Source organism: Rhinolophus sinicus, chromosome 1 (genome assembly GCF_057876585.1).
Source record: "Rhinolophus sinicus isolate RSI-liver-muscle chromosome 1, RSI-T2T, whole genome shotgun sequence".
Lineage (NCBI taxonomy): Eukaryota > Metazoa > Chordata > Mammalia > Chiroptera > Rhinolophidae > Rhinolophus > Rhinolophus sinicus.
In genome coordinates, this window is record NC_142501.1 from 63,395,885 (window position 1) to 63,411,655 (window position 15,771).

At 39.8% G+C, this 15,771-nt stretch overlaps 1 protein-coding gene and 1 non-coding gene across 2 annotated transcripts in view; both read left to right on the forward strand.

Moving 5' to 3' along the window:
• The first annotated feature begins 97 nt into the window (after positions 1–97).
• XPOT (exportin for tRNA) overlaps positions 98–15,771 on the forward strand; it is a 133,692-nt gene continuing 118,018 nt past the window's right edge. The window contains exons 1-2 of the mRNA XM_074325460.2: positions 98–234; positions 4,887–4,988. The gene's annotated coding sequence lies outside the window, so the exon portion shown is untranslated. The remainder of the gene's footprint in view (positions 235–4,886; positions 4,989–15,771) is intronic.
• LOC141570255 (U6 spliceosomal RNA) lies at positions 11,110–11,217 on the forward strand. Its single transcript, XR_012494262.2, has one exon. It is a non-coding gene; the product is annotated as a U6 spliceosomal RNA (small nuclear RNA).

Consider the following 15,771-nt stretch of genomic DNA (forward strand, 5'->3'; position numbering starts at 1 on the left):
ACACGCGTGCGTGCGCGTGACCGCCTCAAGCGGGCTCGTGAGCGCGCTGCCGCCTGGACCGCGTTTGGGCCTCAGAGAGGACGCGGGTCGGGGCCAAGGAAAGCGGGAAGTGGCAGCTCCTCAGCTCCTGAGCAGCTTCGGCGCTTCGGTTCCCGTAGCTCAGACTATTCGGACCCCCAGGCCAGAACGCGGGGCGGCCAACTCGCTGCTCTGTGGCGCTGACCGCGTTCTGAGGTGAGCTCAGAGGCCCCTCCCTGTGAGACTGCGTCAGTGCGAATGACGTCACGTTTGCATGACATCAGTCATTTTTGCCCGAACTTGTGGTCTGGGCTCGCCTTGGCTCTGAGGGGCGGGGCGAGGTGGCGAGACCCCAGGCTGGAACTGTTCTCACTCTCTCAACAAGGGGTCAGTCCTCATAGCTTTTAAACCAACTCGTGTAAGTGCTGTATAGATTACCAGCCTGATTTAGATCAAGATTTGTCGTATCATCCCCGTATATAATTTTCTCCCAGTCACATACTAGGTTAATTCGCACCTTTTTAGTCATCTCAGGTTCGTGCTAACGAAACAGCTGCCAACAGAGCTTCTCTTCAGCTTGTCCATATGAGCCAAACTATGTTAGGCTTCCTGAAAAAGATCCCAGAATGAGGGATAAATTAATGGAACTTCTGTTAAAGGCTCTGAATTGATGCGCTTCGTCATTTAGATTAATTACGCGTTCCTTTGACATTTAATAAACACCGTAAACCCAGCTCCTAGGTACTATTCTGGAACGCTGCCCACTACTTGCTTAGTTGTTTTTTTCCTTTCTCCTCCCTTGCACATGCTTATTTTATTTATGCTACCTAATCGCACTGTATTTAATTACATATATTTTTTAAATGAAATTTGTTGGGGTAACACTGGTTAATAACATAAGTTTCAGGTGTACGATTTTATGCTACTACATCATGTCTATATTGCATTGTATGCTCACCACCCAGGGTCTGATTTGATCCCCTTTACCCTTTTCATCCTTCCCCCACCCCCTTTCCCCTCTGGTAACCACCATACTGTTGTCTGTGTCTGAGTTTGTTTTATTTGTTAATTTGTTGCTTTCTGTTTTATATCTCACATATGAGTAAAATCATATGGTTCTGTCCTTTTCTGTTTGACTTCTTTCATGTAGCGTGATACTCTTAGGATCCATCCATGTTGTTGCAAATGGCAATATTTTATCATTTTTTATGGCTGAATAGTATTCCATTACATATATATATACATATATGTATATGTATATATATCACCTTCTTTATCCAATCATCAATCGAAGGACACTTAGGTTGCTTCCATGTCTTGGCTATCATAATCCATATATTTTTACATGTCTCTTTCCCCTACTAAGTGGTGAACTCTCTAAGGGAGAATCTTGAGTTCACTCACCTTTATAATCTTTTCAGAATGAATGGCACAGTTATGTTTGTTGAACAAGTGAGGGAATTTTCTGTTTTCATTTTTTTGTCACTGTGGGGACAGAGCCCCAGAGAGCAGATTCCAGGCTCTCAGCCTCACGTGGAAAGGTGCTGGCTCGGGTTGTAAATGGCCATCAACTGTGATCGGATGGCCATCAGCTGTGGCTAGTTGGCCGTCAGCTGTAACCAATGAGCCATTGGCCACTAATATAACTGCCGTGGCTACGCTAGCAGCGGATGGTGGCTGGCAAGCGCAGATTGCAGTTAACACAGCAGATTGCAGTTAGCAAGGGTTTGGTTGGTTGGTTGGCGGATGGCGATTGCAGTTAGCAAGTGGGGTTGGTTGGTTGGCAGAGAAGCGGATGGCAGGTTGCAAATCGTGTGGCTCCTGTTTCCTGTGTCTCCAACCCAGCTGCCAGAGAGAATATAGTGGTATGACTCCCCTACCTATGGCTCTGTTGTAGTTCCTTTTTTGGCCTCACCATATCCTGCGTTCTTATGTGGGGAGCAGGACCAGAGACCCCGCATGACACCCTGGATGACAGTCACCCTAGAACTATTCTGCCATCACTACCTTTTAATGCAAATCCAATAGTTTAATTTTATTTATTTATTTATTATTGGGAAATATTGAGGATCAGTGTTGTGTTTATCCAGGACCCATCAGTTCCAAGTCAAGTCGTTTTCAATCTAGTTGTGGAGGGCGCAGCTCACTGGTCCATGTGGGAATTGAGCCGGCGACCTTGGTGTTATGAGCACTGTGCTCTCACCAACTGAGCCAACCAGCCGCCCCACCAATAGCTTAATTTTAATGAATATACAGTACACCTGTTCCCTGTTCTCAAGAATGTGATTGAATAAGGTCAACCCTATTAACAGTGCAAGGCAGAACTTTATGCATATATGTTATAAAGGTGAAAAAGGAGGTAGCAGTCATTTTTTTGGAAGAATCAGGGAGGCTTTCTGGAAGAGAATGTGATGGTTCTTGATGAATGAGTAGAAGCCAGTAATCAAAAAAAGTGTAGTAGTAGCACCAAAACCAACAGGCAATGAAAGAGCGTTATAAAACTCATAAACATATCTAAGTAATATAAGAATTCCTTAGGTAGTAAATGTGGAATCATAAATCAGTGGGGAAAGGAAAACTTATTCAACTAATAATGAAGTAGACATGATTATTTTAAAAAGACCTTTATCCGGTATCTTGCAACAAAAATAATTTCATGTGTAAAAAAACAAAACCATAAACAAACTAGAAAAAAATACAAGTGAAAATTGATCTAGGGATAAAGGAGAACTTTCTAATTATAAAAACTGGAAGAAATTACAAGCAAAGAGATTGACTTGACTATATAGAAACATCAAGAAAAGATTATACCAGGGTGACTGGTTAGCTCAGTTGGTTGGAGCGCGGTACTGTTAACACCAACGTTGCCGGTTCAATCCCCGCATGGGTCACTGGGAGCTGCACCCTCCTTAGGAGAGTCAGCTATGACATTGTGGCATGAAAGCAATATGTAACCAATGACCATGGATGTTTCCCAATAAAATTAAAAGAAAAAAGTACTATACCAACCTGGGAAAAAAATATTTGTAACATATGTCAGACAAAAGCCTAATGTGCTTAACATACCAAGATGTAGTAATCCTAGAAATGCAGATAAAACTATTCTATTTTTCACCTATCAGTTTTTTAAAAAGAAGAAAGCTTTTTTTTTTTTTTTTTAAGTGCTAGTGAACATGCAATGAGTCTATTCTTATCCATTGCAGATGGGGGTGTAACTTGGTATGTCCTCTCTGGAAAACATTTGGCAATACAATACATATTAAGATTAAATGAGACTATGTGTACAGTGTCTAGAACGGTGTCTAAGACATAGCAGATGCTTAATAAATGTTAGTAATACCTGTCATTATTGTTACTCTGACTGTATTGTTATCATTAGCATCATCATACCTTTTAATCAGCATACCTTTTACTCTGACTGTATTGTTATCATTAGCATCATCATACCTTTGAACTTAATGGATGTTTCTTAAATATTTGATTGGCTGATTCTTATGATTCTCATAAGAATTTTATAGGAAAGATATAGAGTTAATGACATGTCAAGCTATTAAAACATTAAAGTTATAAGGCAAGAAGTTACCTTGAATAATATATGATTCAGCCCATAAGCACGATACTTAGTACAGTAGTAATAAATGTTTGTTACTGATGATATGTTAGCAATCTGTTGCTGCATATCAAATAACCCCAAAACTTAGTGGCTTTAAAACAATAAGAATCATGTGTTATTTCCAATTTCTGTGAGTCAGGAATTCAAGAGTGGCTCACTTGGACATTTCTGTTTCAGTCTCCCATAAGGTTGCAGTCAGATGCTGGCTAAGACTGCCGTCATCTGAACACTGTTTTTGGAGCTGGAGAGTCCACTTCCAAGGTGGCTGTCTCCCAAGTCTGGCGATTTGGCCCAGGGTATTGGCCACATGGGCCTCTATCATAGGATGGTTCGAGTGTCCTCACAGCATGCCAACTGGCTTAACATGGAGCAAGTGATCAATCTAAGAGACCAAAGCAGAAACTGCAGTGCCTTTTGTGACAGCTTTGGAAGTCATGCATCACCTTGGTCATATTCAGGGCCGGCCTTGATTGAATTTGGGCAGGAGACTAGGGAAGGACATGAGTGCTAGGACATAAGGATCGATGGACGCTATCCTGAAAGCTGGCCACTACAGATGGTGATGCCATTTCCAGCATGGGAGATATTTATCTGTCTTCTTCAAAATCCAGATAGAAGCCCTTAACTGCTCCATTAGTAATATTGCTCAAGGCGTTGATTCTTAATGTAAGCCATAATCTCTCCTGTTAAGTCTAGAAAAATAACTGCTCAAGACCTTTGATTTGAGACTGCGCTTCATAGGTTCTTTGAAAATATCTCTAGTGACGGTGCTGGTATCAAAACCATTTTAGTGATAACCCACTTTGGGGGGCAAAAGGAGATTAGGAACAGGGAGGCAAGGTGTTCCTTCATTCAAGCACCCATTCTTTCATTTATCTGATAAACAGTGGATTTCATGTGTGGTCCCCAAACCCAGAGTTAATCACTGTTGACATTTCTAGTGGATGCTGTGATGTGCTGCCCAGATCCCAACATACAGCTGCCAGAAATGTTAGTCGCTGATGGCTTACAGGTGAATTCCTCTGCAAAATTGCCTTCTGTGAAGGAAACTGCCTCGCCCTAGGTTATATTCCCTCCCGAAGGGCAGCCCAAATCCAATGACTGGTCAGTGGTGGAGGTACAAAAAGGCACAGGCCCTTAGTTGGGACAATCTGGGACATCCAGCTTTAGAACGTCCCATGGGACCTGTTAAAGCATGTGTGGCAATGGCCCTGCCCTTGGCTTTGTCCCTCTACCCTCTCCTGTCTCCATACAGGTGCTGTTCCCAAGAGTATGCTCCAGTAAACCACCTGCGTGCAAATGTCTGCCTCGGAGTCTGTTTCCTGGAAAACCCAACCTAATTCAATATTTTCAGAATGTAAGTTCCAACTTTTTCTTTATACATGATATCTGTTTAAATTTTTAAAATCTATCTAAACTTATTCCACCCCAACAAATTTGACAATTTTATTATCGTTTTTCTATGTTAATTTTTTCATTGACAACATAGTGTGAATAATTTTGCCTGCCACTAAGTATTTTTCTCTACCACAATTTTAACAACCACCTGGGATTCATGTAGCACGTCATACTCGGTCAGTCTTGTATTTTTATAGATATTTTGCTGTTTTCTGGATTTCACCGTGGCAGACCCTAAAACTCAGTAAACGAACACTGGTTCCCAACTTCTCTCTCACTTGCCTGCTTCTAGGATGGGCAAACCAAATATTCCCATGTATTTCATTTTCCTAGCCTTACTTACAATTAGAGGTGGTGTAAATTCAAGACATTGGGAAGTAAGATAAAGATTTCTGAGGTTGAGGGGGAAGTTCCGGGAAATTTTGCTTTCCAAATTTTGCCACCAAAACTGGCATAATTTCTTCCCTGTTCTTTCTGCCTAGTAAGGAATGAGCTGTCTAGAGCTATAGTAGCCATCTTTCATCCATGAGGAAACAAAAAATTAAAGGTTTTATTGGCCTTGAGATTGTTGAACATTTAAACCAACGCCAGCAACTATCTATCTCTGGATTTCTTGTTATCGTGAGAGAAATAACTTGATTTAACCACTTTGTGTTTGAGATTTCTGTTATTTACAGCTGAAGTCATTTATAAATGTCGCTGTTCCTGACATTCATGATTAGAAGTAATACAGTGATGAACGTCATTGTACATAAATACTCAAAGAGCAACAACTTAACGTCAAAGTCAGGGAGGAAGTGAATTAGGATCCTGCAATTCTAGCGTTTCTTCTTCTTGACCATTTGCAGCTCTGTCTTTAACCTTCCCATTTTCTTTTTCTTGTGGGGACCAGAAAAATAGTGCAAACAAGGCTTCCTAAATTTTTCTAAAAGGCAAATCGTTGGAACAGGAAATTGATCTTTTATAAATCAGAGCCTTATCTTTTCAAATAGGATATATTTAAAAAAAAATTTCAATTACAGTTGACATATAGTATTATATTAGTTTCAGCTGTACAACATAGTGGTTAGACAATTATATAACTCATGAAGTGATCACCCCGATATGTCTAGTACCCATCTGACTCTATACATAGTTATTACAATATTATTAGCTAAATTCCCTATGCTGTGCTTTACATCCTCATGACTGTTTTTATACTAGCAATTAGTATACCTTAAATAGGATATTTTAGCAAATGTACCATGGCGTGGTGTTCATATCCACTAATACAGAATCAGCAAGGTTTCATTTTGGAGCAAGTATTGTGTGAACTGGGTTGCATTTTAGACTATCTCATGAATTAATTCTCCATATATTTAACTGGAAATCACTAAGGTCTCTAGGGTTGAGATGTTTTATTCCCTTAAAGTAGGCATGGAGAATCAAAGAAGCTGAACTGAACTACCATTTGAAGTAAAAAGGAGCACAGCTAAAATGAAAAATAGATACTGTGTTTGATTTCAGCTATCTAGTGGCAGGCACTTAACAATGCAAAGCCTGAATCTGATGGCTCTACCTCCATGCCTCCCATTTAGTCACCGAGTCTTGAGGCTGTTTCTAATTCTGCAGCCCCAGAAAGCACAGGTTGACTGCTTCTGGTTCAAAGTAAAGGCATGGGGATGCTTTTCAATATTGTAGAGAACCAGAGTAGCTAGGACCTGAAGTGTCCAAGATGGAGATGCTCTGGCTTATTTCCAGTAGTATCTTTGGGACGGAAGCTGGCTCCAGATCTAGCCAGACTGTGGGCAAGTTGCTCCAGACTAAACTTCCCATTCATGAACACAGATTGACACTGGCCTGGCATAAGCAACAGAGTGAAACAGGAACCTTAGGAAATCATATTTGACAAAGGATTAATATCCAGAATATAGATAGAACTGTAGTTCAATAAAAAAAAAATCTGAAAAAAATGTGTGTATATATATATATATATATATATATATATATATATATATATATATATATATATATTCTGATTTAAAAATGGGCAGAGAAGATCTGCAAATTGCCAACAAGCACATGAAAATATGCTCAACATCACTAATCTTTAGGGAAATGCAAATCAAAACCACAATGAGCTATCACCTCACTCAATAGGACAATTAATAGGATAATTACTATTAAAAAAATCAAACAGAAAATAATAAGTGTTGGCAAAGATGTGGAGAAATTGGAAACCATGCACATTGTTGATAGGAATACAAAATGGTGTTTCCTCAAAAAATTAAAAATGGAATTACCCTATGATTCAGCAATCCCACTTCTAGGTAGCTATCCAAAAGAATTGAAATCAGGATCTCAAAGAGACATTTACACACCCGTGTTCATAACAGCATTATTTACAGCAGCCAGGAGGTGGAAGCACCCCAAATGTCCATAAACAGATGAGTGGATAAAGAAAATGTGGTATATACATGCAATGGAATATTATTCAGCCCTACAAAGGAAGGAAGAATTGATGAAAAGAGGGACGAAGGGAGGGAGGGAAAGAAGGAAGGAAGGAAGGAAGGAAGGAAGGAAGGAAGGAAGGAAGGAAAGGAAAGGAAAGGAATCCTGTGACATGCTACAATATGGATTTTGAGGACATTATACTAAGTGAAATAGCCAGTCACAGAAACATAAATATTGTATGATTCCACTTATGTGAGGTATCTAGTCAAATTCATAGAAACAGAAAGTATGACGGTTTTGGCCAAGGGCCTGGGAGTAGCGTAGAGGGAAATGGGGATTGTTATTTAAAGAGTATAGAATTTCAGTTTTGCAAAATGAAAATGTCCTAGAGCTTGTTGCACAACCATGTGAATATACTTGACACTGAGCTGGAGGAAGAGAGATCATAAATGGCCCACAACAGTTAAAGTATTTGCTATCTGGGCCCAGTACAGAAAAAGTTGGCTGACCTCTGCAAACTATATTATTTATGGTACATTTTGCATTTGTGTATTCTGTTGGTGTATTAGGTGCAAGAAATAGGAACCACCCATACCATTTTAAACAAAAAGGGATTTAACACAGGGAATCAGGACCTTACAAAATCATTGGAAAGGCTGAAAGAAGGGTCACTTAGGGCCTCCAAGAATGGGTCCTAGGACAGGACTGCTGGACTTGTCTACTGGAGTAGCTGCTACCTCTGCAGTTGAGTTCAAGACATGCCACTGTAGCGGTAATCTAATGATCAGGAAGCCACTGCTGACCCTGTGACAACGTCTCAACACCCACGAAATTAGTACCTAGACATTGAAATACAAGGTGTGATAAAAAAATACAGTGAATGTTTAAATTTAAAAATATTTATTGCAGTAAAAGACCCATTGCTATTAATCCCCCTCAAAATACTCCCCCTCGCTTCGAACACACTTGTCCCATTGTTCTTGCCACTTTCTGAAGCAGTTCTGGAAGTCCTCTTTTGTGAATGTCTTTAGTTGCGCTGTCCTGGCTGCTTCAATGTCCTGAATCATTTTGACTTCAGGGAAGAGCCAGAAGTCCCACGGTGCCAGATCCGGTGAATAAGGTGGATGAGAACACACCTTAATGTTTTTATTTGACAGAAATTGCTGTACCAGAAGCGATGTATGACATGGAACGTTGTCATGATGGAGAATGAAGTAAAGACACTCACGGAAGCAGACTCTAGGAATGAAGTAAAGACACGCAAGAAAGAGGACTTCCAGAACTGCTTCCGAAAGTGGCAAGGACGATGGAATAAGTGAGTTTGAAGTAAGGGGGAGTATTTTGAGAGGGATTAATGACAATGTGTTTTTTAGTGTAATAAAATTTTTTTATTTAAACATTCACTGTATCTTTTTTTTTTTTTTCCAAGTCAAGTTGTTGTCCTTTCAATCTTAGTTGTGGAGGGTGCCGTTCAGCTTCAAGTTGTTGTCCTTTCAGTCTTAGTTGTGGAGGGCACAGCTCAGCCCCAGGTCCAGTTGCTGTTTTCTAGTTGCCAGGGGCGCTGCCCACCATCCCTTGCGGGACTCGAGTAGTTGAACCAGCAACCTTGTGATTGAGAGCCCACTGGCCCATGTGGGAATCGAACTGGCAGCCTTCGGAGTTAGGAGCATGGAGCTCTAACGACCTGAGCCACCGGGCCGGCCCTTCACTGTATCTTTTGATCACACCTCGTAATGCTGCAGAAAAGCCCAGTGTGTCCACACTTGAGCTTGCCAGCAGAAACAAAGCAGATAACTCTAGTCTGGATCCACCTTCCAGTGCTTCTAATTGGCAGAAGTAGAACCCTAATTGCAGGGTGGTGGGGAAATGTGGGTTTTCTTTCTTTAGCGCCTGCAGTATAAGGAAGCACACTAGAGGTTTGGAATGTATGCTGAGAGTCAGTTCAGAGTACCCACCACAGCTGGTCTGTGGCTTTAGGCCCTTTCCAACTTTTCTCATCTTTGGCCAAATCCTTATTCTTTTATTTGAGAAATCTCTGCCACTCCCTCCCCTACCCTGACCCATACTGGATGGGATGCCCTTTTGTGAACTTCTCGTAGCCTCTTAGCTCGGGCTCTGCAATGTGCGTACCACTCCATATCGTAATAGCCTGGTTTCTTCCTCTACTAGACTGCCAGCTCCTTGAGAACAGAAACTCAGTCTTATTTATCATTGCATAGGTAGTTGGTATATATTTGTTGAGAATAATAAATATTAATAGTTCCTATATTATTACTCCCCAAGAAGCATTTCTTCTCCTGTTTTCTTTGTAACATACTCTCATGGGCTGATATCTGTATACATTGAAAGCTCAGTAAATGCTAACTTTCTGGCTTTCTTTTTGATGTGGCAAAGGGAAGTTCCACTGATACTCCATATATATGTGTGTCCTTGTTTGACTCTCTCTGTACCTATCTGGGTTAATAAATACTATGGAACAGCTAAGATTTGAATAGTTCCTGTATGCACACACACACACACACACACACACACACACACACACAAGTGAGTGTATATGACATCCTCACAACTATCCTATTAGGTAGACACTGTTTTTATTCACATTTTATAGGTGAAGAAACAGGCCTAGAGAAGGTAAGTAGCTTGTCTACTGTTACACAGTAAGTGGCAGAACTGGGACTCACCTCAAGGTCTGGCTAATATCAAAATTTATACTCTTACCCATTATGATGATGGTGATTGTGATAATGATGACAGCTGATGATTCTAGACACTGCGCTAGGCATTTTACATGTGTTATCTCAAGCTATATATGTCCTTGTACAGGATTGATGCTTAGTAGTTGTTACATGTGGTAAGGTGGACAAAGCTCTTAATATCTGTGGTCTCTTCCTGGCTGTGCTACTAATTCACTGTGTAACCTCAGGTAAACTACTAACACCTCGAGCTCATTTTCTCTGCAAAGCAGTGATTGATCTTTGAAATTCTTCTAGTTCTAAAATTCTGGAACTCTGTAAGTGAATTCTACTTGGTTTTCCTTTCCATAATTATTACTTCTATATATAGTAAGACTTTTCTCACTCTTTAATTTCTAAATTCCTATAGGATCTCCATTTTATTTTATGGTTTTGTGAGAAAAACCATCTTCCACGGTACCATAGTTCAATACTCTGCATAGTGCATAGGCTCATGAGAGGTATATATAGAGAGACTGAGGTGTGTCCAAGGGGAAATACCCATCTTCACAAAAGCTATACTTATTGTCATATGTTACCTTTCTTTTGGGGCTGACATTCAAATGTAATTTAGGGATGCCTCAGAGAAATCAGCACTCAGCACCTTTGGAAACTTTTCTGTAGTTGGAGATAAGATTCTTATCCTGAAAGCAGAGCTGTGGTCACTGTCCAAGCATCTACTCCTGTGACTGAATGCGGAAAGGTTTCTTTTATGAAAATTATACTGCGTGTATATAAAAATGTCTTGGCCTATGGATAATGCCAGATACAGTAGGGAGTTTTCTACAGGGAACCAATTTTTGTTCTGTTCCTTATCTCTTATAAGGCAATCAGAGAATCACAAATCATTTCATAGCTTTTCTGAGTCTTTGAGGAATAACTTTTTAGATAATGAAATTTTAAAAAAAGGAAGTAGCTCACTTCAGCAGCACATATACTAAAAGTGGGACGATAGAGAGAAGGTTAGCACAGCCCCTGCACAAGGGTGACACGCACATTTGTGAAGTTGCCATTAAAAAAAAAAAGGAACTAGAATTCTCCCCGAATATATGAATGTCCTAGGCACAGTGCAAACTATTTCTGAAACTCTGACTTTATATCTGTAGTTCATACAGTTTCAAGAAAAAAGCTACAGATCAAATGGGAAAATTGAGCCAAAAAAGCACATGAACAGGGAAAGAAAATAACTTTTAAAGATAGCTATTTTTAGCTGCTCGTTTATATTCTGGGGGAATGGCAAAAGTCACTTCTGGGGTAAATGGAACTTCTGTTTGAGGAGGAAAAAAAAGATGGACCTTTTGGGGTTGTGAGTCCATATGGGATAGGATTTGAAAACGAGAATTATATTGCTGGGAATTACAGAAATTTAGACCCTAAGAACTCAGAAAGGAGATGGAGGAGAAGGAAGTGTGAGCAAAATGGCAGCAGGCAGGACCCATGAAAAATTTCCCATGTAGAAAATGGCCAAAGAATTTTTGGATACTGATATTTCCTGTCCTGTGCTATAGTATTATTCCCAGACTTTCAGTATAATAGTCGTTATAAACAACCACTTGGGGTGCTTGGGGACTAAATGAGGACCCTGTCCAGTGGTCACAGCTAGGATGAGGTAGGGCACAGAGAACATTGCAACCATAAGAGAGGCAAAAACAGGAATTTAGAGTAAGAGATTGTCAAGAATTCCTTCCTGACTTTGAGGTAACCTTCAGGAATCATACCTGTGTAGTAAAGGATTGGATAAATTTAGAAGCCTGGAAGTTTGAGGTCATTCCAGACTACACATGGAGGGTTAAACCCTGATCCCCAAGCAATGAGGAAACCCCCAAACTGCAGGCTCAGCATGGGTGGGCCCACATGCTCTTGGTCCATTTTCTTGAAGGATTTGAATACAGAGTGTCCATGCAGAAAATTGGAGACTGATATTAAGAATTATTCATCTGACGGGAACACTACATATTTAAAAACAACAATAACAAAACAGAACTCTGTAACCTGTTCATATATGGATCTGTGCATTTCTTAGTAACTGTCACCATGGTAGCAAGGCCGTTTGACAAGAATGCCTTCTTAGCACAGTACATAGAAAGGAGAGAGAACAGCTAATCAGTTACTGTCTTACACCTTTCTTTATTTAATTGTGTTGGTCATGTACCACTGACTGTTAGGCCCAGACACTTCTCTCCCTAATAGCATCAAGCACAGTGTTAGGAATATGTCAGGCATTCAACCCTGTACTGATTGTACTGACTGAAATAAATGATGTTTCTGCTATGTCTTCCTTTCTAAGAGTGAGTCACTCGGCAGAAATTTGATTTTAAAAAGGCTTATGCATTTGTCTAGGGGATCAAAACTAGTCCATTCTCTGGATTGCACTGGCCCAACATGGATTTCGGGTTCAGGGGGTGAAAGGACAGCGATTAGGTCCTCTGAGATATTATATTGTTAGAAGACTAACGTGTGAGTGGCAGTAGTAAAATAAGTAAATTCATTTTCATCAGTGAGGCCATTGAAGAGCCGGAAGCTTTGTGTAAGGACTTGCAGGGCTGCTTCCCGGATGCAAAGACAAGTTTGGCAGCAGTTTCTGAAGTGTTTAATGTCAGGCTTGAGTTAAAAAACGCAGAGGACAGGGAGTTCACAGATTCAGTCTTAAAAATGGGATAGCTTTTTAAGCCCCTACCCCCACCCTGTACACAGTTAACGCTCAGCTTAGGAAGCCTCCTTATTCTATTATAGCTCCTCGAGTTGGTGATAATCTTTTATTATAGCTTTTTCCCTAATACAGTCTTACATTTCATTTTGTCATCTATATAATTGTTCTGAGTTAGTAATAATCTTTTATTATAGCTTTTTCCCTAATAGTCTTACATTTCATTTTAATTGTCATCTATATAATTGCTCTGCATTTCATTGACTTGCAATTCTATGTTTTGTTATTTCACATTTCTTTCTTACAAAATGTTTAAACGTAGACACACCCTCTTTAGTTTAATAGCCAGCATGCCCATATTTGCCCCTTTCAAATCTGGGTTCCTGTAGTTTCGACAGAGTCTCAAAGTATGTCATCTCCAGCTGAGAGATTAACATTCTAATCATGCTCAAGGCCGAAAACAGCTGCAAGAATGTGTCCTTGGAATTCTTGAGCAGGAGCTTCCAGTTGATAAAGCCCAGATTTGGGCCAGTCTGGTGGACCAGTGCTGGGCCGCGATTCATCATCACACTCTCACCCGCACGGGGACAAACAGCAGGACCAGCCTCCTGTGGGACAAGCTGACAAGGCACTGTGCCCAGAGAGGAACAGGTTAAACCCTTCCAAACCTGCTAAGGAATTTGACCTAGTTCCTGGAAACTGGAGTGTAACTTGAAAGTATAATCGGTCACAAATGTGTTTCTTTCCTCCTCAAAATTACTTTTGAACCCCTGTGAGACAGAAGTCATCTCTCTTCACGTGGATTCAGACCGCCACCATTGATAAATCTAATTCAAGATGAAATTTGGGGAGCAGACAAATTATGTGACTTCCTTTTATCAACAGAATGTTTAGGTCTCTAGTTGCGAAAGTCTGTGAGTACACAGACAAAGCGGTAATAGCACTCAGGTCTCCTAGGTCTATTTTTGCCACTGTGTTTAGCACAATGCCAAGCACAGGTGCTCAGTGAATGTTTGTGGAATGAGCGAATGAGTGAACAGCTCCTCACAATTTGATTCCTGCTACTTCTCCAGTTGTATTTCCTATTGGCCCCCTTCCAAAAATATATATAGATAGCTAGATATATCTGTATATAGATATATATTTTATACTCTAGCAACATGGCTACTCAGTTTCCTAAAAACTTCTCCTGTTTTCCTGATTCTGTACCTTTGGTGTTGCCATACCCACTGCCTGGACTGCTTTTCTCTCATATCTCTCGTATCCCTCATTATGAAAATGTTACTATTTTGTCATCTCTAATGCTATACTTCCTTCATAGAAATTTTACTATCTCAACAGGATATAATACTTCTTCTAACTCACACAAATTTGAACTTCTGGCTTATTTATTATCAACCACCTTATAATTATTTCTGTGGTTAACTTACTCCCCTTGAGATATGTATGTATGTATATACTCATGTATATCGTAAGCTTCTTGAAGAGAGGCACTGAATCTTGTTAATCTATGCAGCACATAGTTGACATTAGAGAATTAGTTGCTGAAATAATTACAGTAATCAGTATTGCTAATGCCCTCCTTACTTGAACCCCAGGAAATTTTTTATCATTTTTCTTAAAATCTAAAAGTTGTTCTCATATATGAGCGTTATTCAAACTCCCGAACTAGATTGAAACTGTACCTTTGTCAACATTTTCTTTCCAGTTAATTCTGCAGGAGACTGGAGTGCTCATTAAGATTCTCCCTTTGTGTTTTAAATGATCCTGCACTTGTGTGATTCTTTTAGTGACATGATTAGCATCGTTACAATTCTTGTCTTCTGCTCCTCAGAGAAAATCTTTTGAGTATTTCTTCCTTAAGTATGTATGTATCATTAAATGTTTTAATTCCTCTCCTCATTCATTGCTGTCATCTTGCCCACATTATAAAAAGGTGGCACTTCTGGCCATTCATCCATTTACATAGGAGATAGAGGTCTTCATGAAGACCCTTGGGGCTGTGCTTTCTCCATATTATTAAACGTTTCTTTCTACAGATGACGTCTTCTTGACACTTAATGATAAAACCAAACATTCTCCCACCCCACCACTTTTTTTAAATTATCACTACCTGCAAGGCTTAGAGAGGAGATGGAGCACAAATTACCCCAGAACTGAGCCTAGAAATGAATTGAGAAACTTCCTTCTTGAAAGCAGAAACACCGCTGTGTGCTTTAATTCCTAAGACTTCGAGCCCTCCTGAGGAAGGTTTGTAATACCTCATTTGGGAGATGCTAAGAATTTAAGGCAAAAGATATAAACAGGTGGACAAAGTTGTCCTTTACAAAATGTGGGATAATCTTTATTCTGACAGTACATGGGTAGCAGTCCTGGATTACAACTTTCCAAGTCTCTGAAAAGCATTATTGTTAAAAATCAGTGCTCCTCCAGTCAAGCCCTCACCAGTTTTTATTTTAAATAAAATTCTCTTTTAACCACGCTCCTTCTCTTGCAATGCAACTGTGGTTTTGCTTATTTCCTCTATCAATTTCCCCCCATTGCCTTTTCTCCTTTTCTAATCATATTTTGGTCCTTCTTTTTTTCAGTCTCTTTATTCTAATTTACATCATAATATTTAGTCATAAAGTACTGTTCTGTTTTCGAGGTAATTTCATAGTCTTCTTGTCTTAATTGATCTTATTTTTCAAAACATCTATTATTGATATGTGAAAATTATCTGAAATTTAAATTTCACTATCTATAAATAAATGTTTTATTAGAATACAGCCACACCCATTCATTATGTATTGTTTATGGCTGCTTTTCTCGCTATAACAGCATTGAATAGTTGCAACAGAGACTGTACGGACTGCAGAGCCTAAAATATTTACACTATCTGTCCATTGACAGAAAAAGTTTACCAGCCCCTGGTCTACAACATAGTT